This window comes from Notolepis coatsorum, assembly GCF_963971535.1.
Source record: "Notolepis coatsorum genome assembly, chromosome: 14".
NCBI lineage: Eukaryota > Metazoa > Chordata > Actinopteri > Aulopiformes > Paralepididae > Notolepis > Notolepis coatsorum.
In genome coordinates this window covers 39,895,623-39,907,841 of record NC_140178.1, presented here as the reverse complement: position 1 = coordinate 39,907,841, position 12,219 = coordinate 39,895,623, and positions in this window count along the sequence as shown.

Genomic DNA, 12,219 nt, shown 5'->3' with positions numbered 1-12,219 from the left:
AATCAACAAAAATAAATTTGAGCGGCCTTGTAAAAGTATTTCATTTTGAGATGTATTAAATTATTGCTGCCCTTGGCAGCATTTCATTGTGTGTTGGAGCGGATCTGTAGCTCTGCTTGTATTCATCAGGCTCTAATCCTTCCCCTGCCTGCGGGATTTGATTTAACTTATTGGAAGATAATCGGTGCTGTTGAGAAGCATAAATCACAGAAATGTTGTTGTACAGGCGGCCTGCCAACATAACATACAAGACATATCGACTGGCTTTCATGGTGACGTCTCGCCTAACTGGTGTCCATGGACCCACCGTCGGCTGGTGTGTTTGTTTGGGTGTTGGGACGTGGCCTGTTTTTTAATCTTTTTTTTTTTCTTTTTTTTTTTTTTTAAAGGGGTGTGTGCATTATTGAGACGTGGACATATGGAAAGGATTTGATTTTTACTTGGTACAGAATACGAGTGAGACGACTTAAGCAGGGTTTCATTCTAGAAATGGGGAATTTTCTTCCTTTTGGCAAGGATGAGTAGGAGATGTTTGTGTGACTGGATGTGGGAATGATTCTTAGGGCTGGGTATGGAAAGGGAAAGATCCCTTATCTGTGCCATACCGATATTTGGTATCTTATCATACAAATGTATCAAAATTGTACCTAGTATAGAAGCTTAAACATTTGGGATTCATACAATCTGAATTTATTTTTCTTTAACTGATTGAAGGGTATTTTAACAAGACATTGACAGTTTAATGTAGAAAAGCAAATAAGAGGGGGAAAATACACAATGTTTTGCGTAATGAAGTGCTTTTCATTTAATTTAGAAGGGCTTTGAAAACACTTTTTTAACACTTTGATTACCAGCCATGCGGTGCGCCTTACCCCCGTTAAATGCCACCACCCACTTCAATGATAGCGTTGTGAACGCATAATCTCTGTCTTAAATTATGGCTATGTGTCTAATCTGCCCGTCGTTTATCAATGACTTGTTTGCAGTCAACATTGTCGAAACGGATAGTTTTTTTAATCGCTTAATTTCCATTTTATAGCATTTTGAAAAGCCCTCGTTTTCAAGGAAAATATAAAGATTCCGTGATAATCGCCCTTTACTGGAATATTCGGGCATACACAAACGTTGTCATTTTTCGGCCTATTATGATCGTTTTCAAATAAACGCTAGATTATCGATAGTATGTGTACTTATGCACGCTATAGAAGCGGGCTGAAATATCGATTCTCATTTCCTCATCTTGCACACACAAACACACACGCATCGGGCAAACGCTGATATATCTGTGAAAACAGCTCTGATTATCCTAAGACTGGTAAAATAAATTCCTTACCTCAGATCAGATGTTATCCAAAAAGATTATTCCAATTCCTGATCGCCATTCCAAATATCGATTGTGTTTATTGATTCAGCGTTGGGTACTGTAAATACATAATCCACACGTTTTCCGGGCCGGCGATCACAATGGATTATTCAGTTGGCTTGATGGAAAAGTAAAATGAGGAAACTGCCCCCCCCCCCCCCCCCCCCCCTTCATCAGTCTAAAGTAATGGGGTGCAGTTACACAGGGAGAGACGATAGGGGGCGGTATCTTCCCAATTGAGCTCAGAGAGACTGCAGCACTAACCTGAGGCTCAATTGATGAAATGTTAATTAAAATCGCCAATAAAAAAAAAAAACGACAAACGAGCACTATATAGCGTTGGCGGGCCGGGCACTCAACGGTCGGCATGAATTAATGACAACGCGTGGCTGGCATTCAAAGTGTTAAGTATCTGCACTGTAGATTTTCCACTGATGCCCAGCCCTAATGATACTTTTACTGTGGTTTTTCTTTTTAAAGGGGAATTGCACCAAAATATGACTTGGTAAGTGGTTGTAATTTAGCAAAAGTGACATTTTCCTTACATTTGCCAAGATTTTTTTTTAATATATATATATTTTTTTAAGTAATGAGCTCTTAAAGTGAGGCAAATTCAATGCAATGACATCATAATTAACTTGCATTGCCTAAGTTGGCTGAAAGAACCTTTATTGATGGTCCTGCTGCAATACTTAAATATCTACATGGTTAAAAGTAGGTAGGACTGCTTATTGTTTGAACCATCTCAGGCAGTGCAGTTCAAAGGTCATTGCATTGCGCTTTATATTGAGTTTGAGAGTGCATTTTACAACCTGAGGGTTAATATTGGTATAATTCCTCTTAACAGTAGTCATGCTGTCTGGCTATGCAATGTCACCATCTCAACTCCCCCTAGCCCCCCCCCCTCACAGAGCAACCCAGGAAAGCTATATTTACTGTTTGGTTAAAGCATGGCAGTTTTTGACTTCTGTTACATTATGGTCAAATATTTCACTCCTGTTCAGTTTTGCAATTCGTATGATGCAGTCACCGGCTAGCTTGACTAAAAGGAACTAGGATAAATTCTATTAATATTTAATCACTAAAATTTATTTTCTTTTGGTCTAACATTTCTATTTGGCACAGGCCGAAACGAGGGGCGTTATTATAATTATGTGTCCAGGTTTGGGAGTAGCATAGTAATGAGGATTGTTGGTTGGACAAATCTGAAGAATATAGCAGAAGAGTCATGTGCAGTCAAGTTTGCTGACGGTACAAAGAACCTCTGATCTGTAAATGCAGGTGATCTAAGAGGGCAACGGTGCTCTAACCTCATCTGAAAAAATTAACTGCAGGTTTGCTGCACTTTTTTTCCCTTTTTCTCTTCATACCCCAAAGAGATTATATATGTACTCTTTGTCACATGACGGAACAGACTTGTGCCACATCGATATGACTCGGTATTCCTACTTGCAGTGCTGGCCCCATTGACGAAGCTGTCTCAGTAGCAGGGGGCAATTACTTTTATTTTCTTTTTCTCCTCTCTGCCCCTCAACCAATCAAAGGTCTTCATCCACATCGCATGAGTGGGCACTATGCGAGGTCGACTCATGTCACGTCTCTCTGGAGCCAACACTATTATCAGCTGTTCCTTGATACTTATTGTTTAAAAAGTAATAAATGGCTAATCTATATACTAAACATTTAGGTGTTGGTATGATATATGTGGTTCACCTTGTAAAAGAAATAAAAAAAACCATTGAATTGCAATTTGATGTACTATGTTTCATTAAAAAAGAAATGTCATACATTTTTTTATTTGGTGGTTCTTTCCCCGTCATACGGAATGTTGAAGTGTAAGCAGCAACAGTTAGTAATTCCACAGTATACTCTGTTCTGATGCAATATTGTAATTTTATGATAACTTGTATTTTCTGTATGCTCTTGTTCCAATCCATTTTGAATGAGACATTAGTTTTGTTTGTGCTGTCGGGTGGTAGTTTCAGCCAGGTACCATTATTCTGCGTCATTTATTATTGCCGATTTGTGCCGAACACAAAGGTATGTTATTCTGGGTACTCTTGACAGATCTGGAGGAGAGCCAAACGACCTAGACTGACAAATGAGGCAGGCGACACGCAGGCCAGTTATCTGCCCTTGACACACTTCCGCTTAGTTTCTACATCAGCCGTACCGAAAAACCACGAACCCCTGTTGATTGTCATGGTGACATCATTGACTTCATTAATGGCCAACTCATGAATTTCGCCAAAGGGATCAATAAAGGAATAGTATTTTGTTTTATTTATTCAGAAAGGTTCGGTAGTACTATAATGTAGGTGATGCATTTCAATAAAGATTAACATTAACAAAATTAAATTAAAAAGTTGCGTAAAATGCGTTTGGGTGTGTCATCCACTGCATCCCTGCAGGAAATTAAAATGAAAATCCACTTTAAAATGGATTTAGAATTTAACTTTAATAAACATAAAAAACAGAACTCAAGACGTATCTGTGATGTATAACTGATAATGAACTGGAGATTGAATTTGTGGACATTTTTATTTGACCTTTTTCACGTGTTAAACCATGTTTCATTATATAATATAATTTATGACAAGTCCATATGTAGGTCTACCTGTAAAATCACCACAGTGACTACAAAGTCAGTTTCCACTTCACAGTCCAGTTTATTATCCAGATGGCATTGCAGATTAGAGGCTTGACTAGCAGTGTTGAGGAGTAGTTAACTACATGTAGTCGGATAAGAAGACTGATGCCAATTTTCTCTTTCAGTGGGAAGCCGTCAGGCTCAGCACAAATGGATGGAAGCGGATACGGACGATAGCCTAGCTTAACTTTCAGCGGCAGAGGTCGCTGTGGGCCGTGTGGTAAGAATGCCAGCGCTTTAAAGAATAGGGATACATGGCGGTGTTTGCAGGGCTAAAACCATAGGCGGCGGGTATGTAAGGCCAGGCGAGGCTATGCCGACCCAAACCAGCAGCCCCAGTCTGCGCATTATTATAGGCAGTCTAGGCTACGATATCGTGTGTGTGTGGGCTGCTGCAGCCCGGTGGTGACAATACGCAAGGGTCGGCCAACCAAGGTGTCAATGGCAGTAGGTGTGGTGGCCGTTTTAACATTCCAGACTGCAGGCAGTAACCAATCACGCTGCATCATCAAACTAACCGATGCCAGTCTGGTCTTCAAAATCCTCCATGGTCTAGCCCCACCCCCACTTTTCGATTTTTCACCTCCAGGTTCACCAGAACTGTTGTGGTACCGGGTGACTTGGCTGTTCCATTAACCGTTTCCCGGCCAACCACGGAGATGTCCGTGTTTCGGATCCACCGCTAGATGGTTGTTTTGGCTTTTATTCCATTTTAATAACCTACTCGATGTCACCGAGCAGCACTGCAGAAGTACCCTACTCTTTGAATTCGAAAAAGTGCATTACCGGCCAGATCCTCTTAGGGGCGCTATCTCGATAATGCAGTGTTCCCTGTGGCAAAAGTTGTTGTTGTTGTTTTTTCTGGATCTCCAATGTAGTTTTCTGCTAACCTGAAGCTATGCCTATAGCATGTAGCACGGAATACGTTTTAGGACGTGGATTTCAGTGTGCAGTAAAGGAATATATGATCAGCCAATGGACATATCGATCTACCAGATGGCGATCGATAACTGGGAAATCCTTTGGGGGATCCAACCGGCCCACGGTAAGATATTTTTCACGTAAAAGGCCTTGATATTATGATATTGATGTTATGATAGCCATCCACCCGATCAGCGAATGTGGCTACTGAGGCTAACGCGGTTATTGGTAATCAATAATCAGAAACGACGTCTCCCCCCCCCCCCTTTCATGCATTCATGGTGGACCATCATACCGATCATATGCAGTTTGATTTTTAACTGTAGCTTCTCTATAGCCGAAATACCATTGGATTTAACGTTAGTAGCTTAGCGCCCTGTATCTCGCCTTCCAGGAAATATACTAGACCAGATCCCATATAACGCTTATATTCAAGATGCTATAAAATGAGAACGTATTGATGAAAAAATTATTTCTTTAAGCCATTTTGAAGGGACGGTTTATGGTGTCAATTGACAATGAGAATGGACAGATAGCAATACTATAAAGTATAGATTTAGCTCTACAAACAGCCTCACGGACTATGCAAGTCTGTTTAGAAATGCTGGCCGTCTAGAGTGATATTAGACTGATCCAAATGGCCCTGAATGTGTTAAGGACAAGTACATTTAGCAAATCAGCCCTCTCCGTGAGAGCTGCCAAGACCTGGAACTCCATTCCAAGTTACATGCCGCCTGGGCATAACACGGATCACCTGAGGCCAAGGGCTTGCTCTACGAGGGCATGATGAGACTGAGTCAGAGTTAATCAAATCGTGGAAACTTTTTAGAGCTACTATGTACATTGTTTTCAAATCAGCTTCACATTGAAAGTGATCTCACAGACAAACTTAAAGCAGAAAAGATCATTGATGCGCGAAACGTCGCATTTTTTTTGCATTAAGGTAAGACAATGGTTAATCATATTGGATGTCTTCATTTGAACAATTAATTTGCACTATATGAAATGAGTGGGGCTCGCTGTAGTAGCCTAGTGGGTGTGTGTATTGTATGAAATCAGAACCTGGACAGCACCGTTTGCGTGCAAGCAAAAAAGAAAAAGGAAACATTTTGTGCGCTCCGCGCGAGTCCCATCCCATCTATAGCCTACCCTAATGTCCAGCTCACCCGCCGCCTATGGCTAAACTTTATAAAATATCATAGCTATGGATATAAAACTATTGCCCATTTGACATCGAGTATCTATCGTTCAATTTGTGAAAAAGAAATAATCTTTTCATCCATACATTCCCGTTTTATACCGTGGTGAATATGAGTATAGTTTAAAAAAAAAAAAAACAATAAAAAAAAAAAAATCTAACCCTAACTAACCGTACTGTCATGCACTTGTCCTAATAAACTAACCTACACTGTAGCACTCAACACTTTGATGAACATTGTTGCTCAGCTGATAGAGTTGTGCCCTTCCTGATGGCTTGTCGTACAGAACTTGTAAGTCGCTTTGGATAAAAGCGTCAGCTAAATGACTAAATGTAAATGTAAATGTAGAGTAATTCTGTGTAATCCCAGGAAACGCCGCTATGCAGCGTTTAGTCTTAGTGCATTTCACTAGAAACCGTGGCGTTCCTCGCCTGTATCAACAATCAATCTGAAATCAACACTATATTATCGGTATTATGTTTCATCATTAATGCGTGAAAGGGTGGGGGGGGGGGATAGTTCGATTGTCACCAACGGAATACGTTACACACAGTGGTGCAGTCGTGGTCACACGCGGTTACACGCCGTGTTACCAGATCACTGAGGCAGAAGTACGCGCGATCGCGCACGGATGTGTACTCGCGTGTACGCGCACACAAAAATGCGCTGTATCCATTCGTTGTGACTAAGTACCCGGCCACCGTTTTACATAACAAAAAGCGCAGGTAGACTAAGTGTCTGGGTGTTGGCTATCTGAATGCATCTCCCCCTTCATTCTGTGTGACACAGGCAGTGGAGGTGAATACTAATGTGGCTCGGAATTCGTGATGGGGGTCTACCTGCTTATGATATTGAATCAAGCGTCTGTGCTGCGCGCCAGCTTTCCACGCGCACATTCACACAAATAGAGAGCAAGAAGAGCTTGTATGATAGAAAGATTGCACTTGCGTATATGCGCTTGTGTGTGTGCGTGTGTGTGCGTGCGTGTGTGTGTATAAATCAGTTCTGTGCGCGCGTGCACGTGGTGTGGCGTGTTACCAGTTCCCATATTACGACTGCACCACTGGTTACACACACACATTACACACATACGTTCGGATCGCGGGGAAGGGATTCTTCAATCAATGCAAGATTGATACCATATAGCCCTTATAGGATGAGCTCCAAAAAGAAAATTCCAATTATCTGATCGCCATTCCAAGTATTGATGTCGATCGTGTTGCCAACATAATCCACCAAAGAACATGAACAGGGAGTCCTTGATTCTCCTCAATCCATGCATTATAAACGCTTGTCCTGCCGGACGAGGAAAACCCGGACCGGACTTTTTAGATCGATGGACAGACCAAGCCAGAGAGTTTCCAAGGATGTGCAATACCGGCCGCAAGGCGGCAGGCGGCGGTATTGGACGTTTGCGATCTCAGACCCATTCCCAATGATAACATCAAGCTCCCTCGATGGATTATGAATGGAAATAGTGAATAAAAGAAATAACGACCAAAACCCGATTATACTCGGGTCTGGCGCCAAACGTTCGGCGAGTTAACCCGACTATACTCGGGTCCGGCACTCAAAGTGTTAAAGCTTAGCTTTTGGCCAACAGCTAGGCTAGCTGGTCCGTGTCCTCTTCCATTAATGTGTGCTAAGCTAGGATAGCTTTTTACTGAATACAGAAAGGAAATTGGTATCTATCTTCTTGTCTGACTCTGGAGAAGACTGTTCGCGCATTTCCCATAATGTTGTTGTGTTCCTTTAAGGTAGTTGATTACAAACTACACATTTCCCTTGGAATGTACCATTTTCCTGATTCCACTTCAACTACTGCACCCTGTCCCCAAACACACCTTGGAGTATGTATGAGGATTTACCTTCCCTAGTCCATAAATCAAACACACCCACACTCATCCAGTTCAGTTGTTACTCCATTTAACAAAATGAGATTCCAGTTTCATGATGATTGTCTGCAATGCAGTTTGGATGTAGCTGAATTACTTTTTCATATTGTGTTAGTTTGTATTTGGTTAGTAGTTAAGTTGTGTAGTTAAGATTTGTGCAGCAGATAGTAGTTTGGTAAACTACAGGTTTAGAGTAGTTTCCCAAACACTGTTGATTAGACTCTTCTGTTTATCTTCTGTAGCACCTCCATTGTAGGCCACTGGATGGCATTAGAGCAACACAACTAGTATTTCATAATGATCAAGCATTTCTTTGAAATGTGCAGGCAAATCTACAAATACCCAAATACAATTAATTTAATTAGTTAAGACCTGTACGGTACCTTGATATTAACAGTGGGAAGAAAAGTGGTGTTGAAATGGCAGAGTGATAGTGTTCTTCATCACTATGCTGTCTGTCATCCTTCACCACAATGCTGTCTATCATCCTTCAACACTACGCTGTGTATCATCCTTCACCACTATGCTGTTTATCATCCTTCACCACTACGCTGTTTATCATCCTTCAACACTACGCTGTGTATCATCCTTCACCACTACGCAATTTATCATCCTTCACCACTATGCTGTCTATCATCCTTCACCACTATGCTGTCTATCATCCTTCACCACTATGCTGTCTATCATCCTTCACCACTATGCTGTTTATCATCCTTCACCACTACGCTGTTTATCATCCTTCAACACTACGCTGTGTATCATCCTTCACCACTACGCAATTTATCATCCTTCACCACTATGCTGTCTATCATCCTTCACCACTATGCTGTCTATCATCCTTCACCACTATGCTGTCTATCATCCTTCACCACTACGCTGTTTATCATCCTTCACCACTATGCTGTTTATCATCCTTCACCACTATGCTGTTTATCATCTTTCACCACTATGCTGTTTATCATCCTTCACCACTATGCTGTTTATCATCCTTCACCACTATGCTGTTTTTTGATCCACTTTTTCTCCCATTTTTCTATTTTTCTCCCATCCCAATTTTCATATCGCCCAATTCAACCCTCCCCTGTCTTCGAACGTTGTTTCTTGCCTCCCACAAGCCGGCTGCAATGTGGACTAAGTCATACATAGCACGAGTCCCCTCCGATACTCGAGGTAACAGCCGTTGCATCTTTTCACCTGCGCGGCTCGATCTTTCAGCGTCGGGGGTCTGGGCTTTGGAGGGGCCCCGCCCCCGTCGCTTCTTGATTCTACTGCGCAGGCGCACCAACCGACCTGTAGGAGTCGCTGTCCACAACGCCCGATCCCCACCCTTCAGTTTCCCTCCCCGTAATACGGCCAATGTGTATTACTGTGGACGACCAGCTAAACTGAAAGCAATGTGGAGAGCGGGGCTCGAACAGGAGGCATCCTGTTCGAGCTCAGTCTCCAGCATTCGTTGCGAGCGCCTTGCCCACTGCGCCACGTAGCCGCACCTTCACCACTATGCTGTTTATCATCCTTCACCACTACGCTGTTTATCATCCTTCACCACTATGCTGTCTATCATCCTTCACCACTATGCTGTTTATCATCCTTCACCACTATGCTGTTTATCATCCTTCACCACTACGCAATTTATCATCCTTCACCACTATGCTGTTTATCATCCTTCACCACTATGCTGTTTATCATCTTTCACCACTATGTTGTCTTATCATCCTTCACCACTATGTTGTCTATCATCCTTCATCACTATGCTGTTTATCATCCTTGTCTGTCATCCTTCACCACTAAGCTGTCTATCATCCTTGTCTGTCATCCTTCATCACTACACTGTCTATCATCCTTCATCACTATGCTGTCTATCATCCTTGTGTTATCCTTCATCACTACGCTGTCTATCATCCTTCATCACTATGCTGTATATCATCAGGAAATTGGTATCCATCTTCTTGTCCGACTCTGGAGAAGACGGTAAGCACTGTAATGGTAATTTGTTACATCATTTGTACAGCTTATTGGACATGTTTCATAGCTCTGTTATAAATACATATTTCTCTGTACAAAGCTTTTAGTTTAACTACTCAAGACACTAGGCGACAGTCTGGCAGTGTTCTTTAAACAACGGCCAAGGCCCAGGACAGCTTGACTTAGATATGAGACGTCCAAGTAAATCACACCTTGTTCTTTTTTCTTATTGTCTTCATATCAGTCTTGTGTGAGACACGGCAAACCCCCTAAACCCATCTTTGTTTTTATTTGTCATTCAGTCTGGCCAGAGCTCTCTCACTTTCTGGTCAGACGCTTGTGTGTACAACTTGTGTAGTAAACTGAGGATACATTTTATGTGGCCACCGAAACAGAAATAAACTATGTTCTATTTTTATATACAATTTGACACATCTGAATTTCTACAGTTCACTGTCTTGGCCCATTTAAAATATTCCACAACAGCACATTTCCCATAATGTTGGCATGTTCCTTTAAGGTACTTTTGACCTATTTAGGGAGTTCCTTCCCTGGGAACAGGAAAGGGTGACATGGGAAAAAAATTACCATCTATGGCTGTGTGGCCAAGGACCAGAACCGTATGTCCCTGTGATCTCTTATGCATTAACACTTTGAGGACCGGCCACGAGTTAACTCGGGTTTCGGTGCCATGCGTTGAGGACCAGAGCCACGAGTTAACTCGTGGCAAGTTGTTATTGTTATATTAATAACCGAATCAACATCCCCCATCGACTCTGCAGATATACCCGCCTCTGTGAAATCGGCGATATGCAATACCGGCCAGATCCTCTTAGGGGCGCCATCGCTCCACTGCAGTATCATTGTGGGCGAGTGGATTTTTTTTCCCCGTCTATGGGCGTTTCATTTTAGCCTGATCCCAAACGAACAGCCTGCACCGTTGATCACGGTTCAAAGCGCAGATTTCAGCCTGGAATAATGGGATTTATGATCAGCCAATGGACATATCGATCTACCAGATGCTGAGGAATAATGAGGAAATGCTGCCGGCGATCACATGGGCTGACGGTAGGACCCTCTTCACCCAAATTATAGCCGGATTGGAGCTTGTTGTAAAACGCAAGCAATCGATCTGTGAATGTGGCTACTTGCACAGACACTATTGCTAATCAATAATACTAATCGGCGTCTCCCGCCGCCCCCATTTCATCCATAGATGCTCTGGAATAGTCCGGATGATAAGCAGTTTGTTTTATTTCATTCGTATATATACAACAGAAATGCCGTTCAATATAACGTTATTAGCCTTTAGCCCTATAACTAGCTTTCCAGAAAAAATATGAGACGAAAACTGCGATAAAGCTTATATTCACGACGCTATAAAATGATAACCAACCGATGGATTTTTATTTTCTTTAAGCCATTATGAAGCGACGGTTTATGCACTCAAGTGACAATGAGAATGGACAGATAGCAATACTATAAAGTATAGATATAGCTATACAAAGACACATCGGTTTGTTGACAAACCTCTGTCCTCCAGCACCATATTAGACGGTGACGAACGGTCCTCAAAGTGTTAAGCTTCTGTCGAAGCTTTTAAATCCCTGCTTAAGACCCATCTTTTCTCTCTCTCCTTCAACCTACCCTGATCTCACCTGGTCGGGGACTGACCCTTAGATTAATCTGTCTAGTTTAGTTAGGATGTCTATTTGCTCCCATGTCTGCTTTTCTGCACACATGGGAGAACCTTTTTAACCTCTGTCTCTGTCTCAACCGGTCCCATGGAACAGCTTCATACTGCCTTCTGTCTGGCCTGCAGTGCTGAACCTTCTGAGCGGCTTCTCCTGCCCCCCGGGGCATACGGCCCTGAGCTATTGTCTTGTATCTCATCCTGTATCCATACGCTTGCAGTAGTTCTATCTATTACTCAATTTCACAATTTTCTTATATACTATGATTCCACTGTCACCATGTATATGCTTATGCTCACTACATGTATTTATTGCTCCATCTCCGCCCACTACAAACATGGGAACTCTCTAACCCCCCCCTCTCTCTGAGTCGTTGTCTCGTAGTGCTGACCAATGTGGTGGATGTCTCGGGGGCCTTGGCCAAGATTGCAGTGACTGTTCTACGTGCACCACCGAGGCCATGGATCAGCTTCTTACCGTCTTCTGTCAACGTGGTTCAGACGTTCATTGCTGGGTTAAGTACTTCTATTCT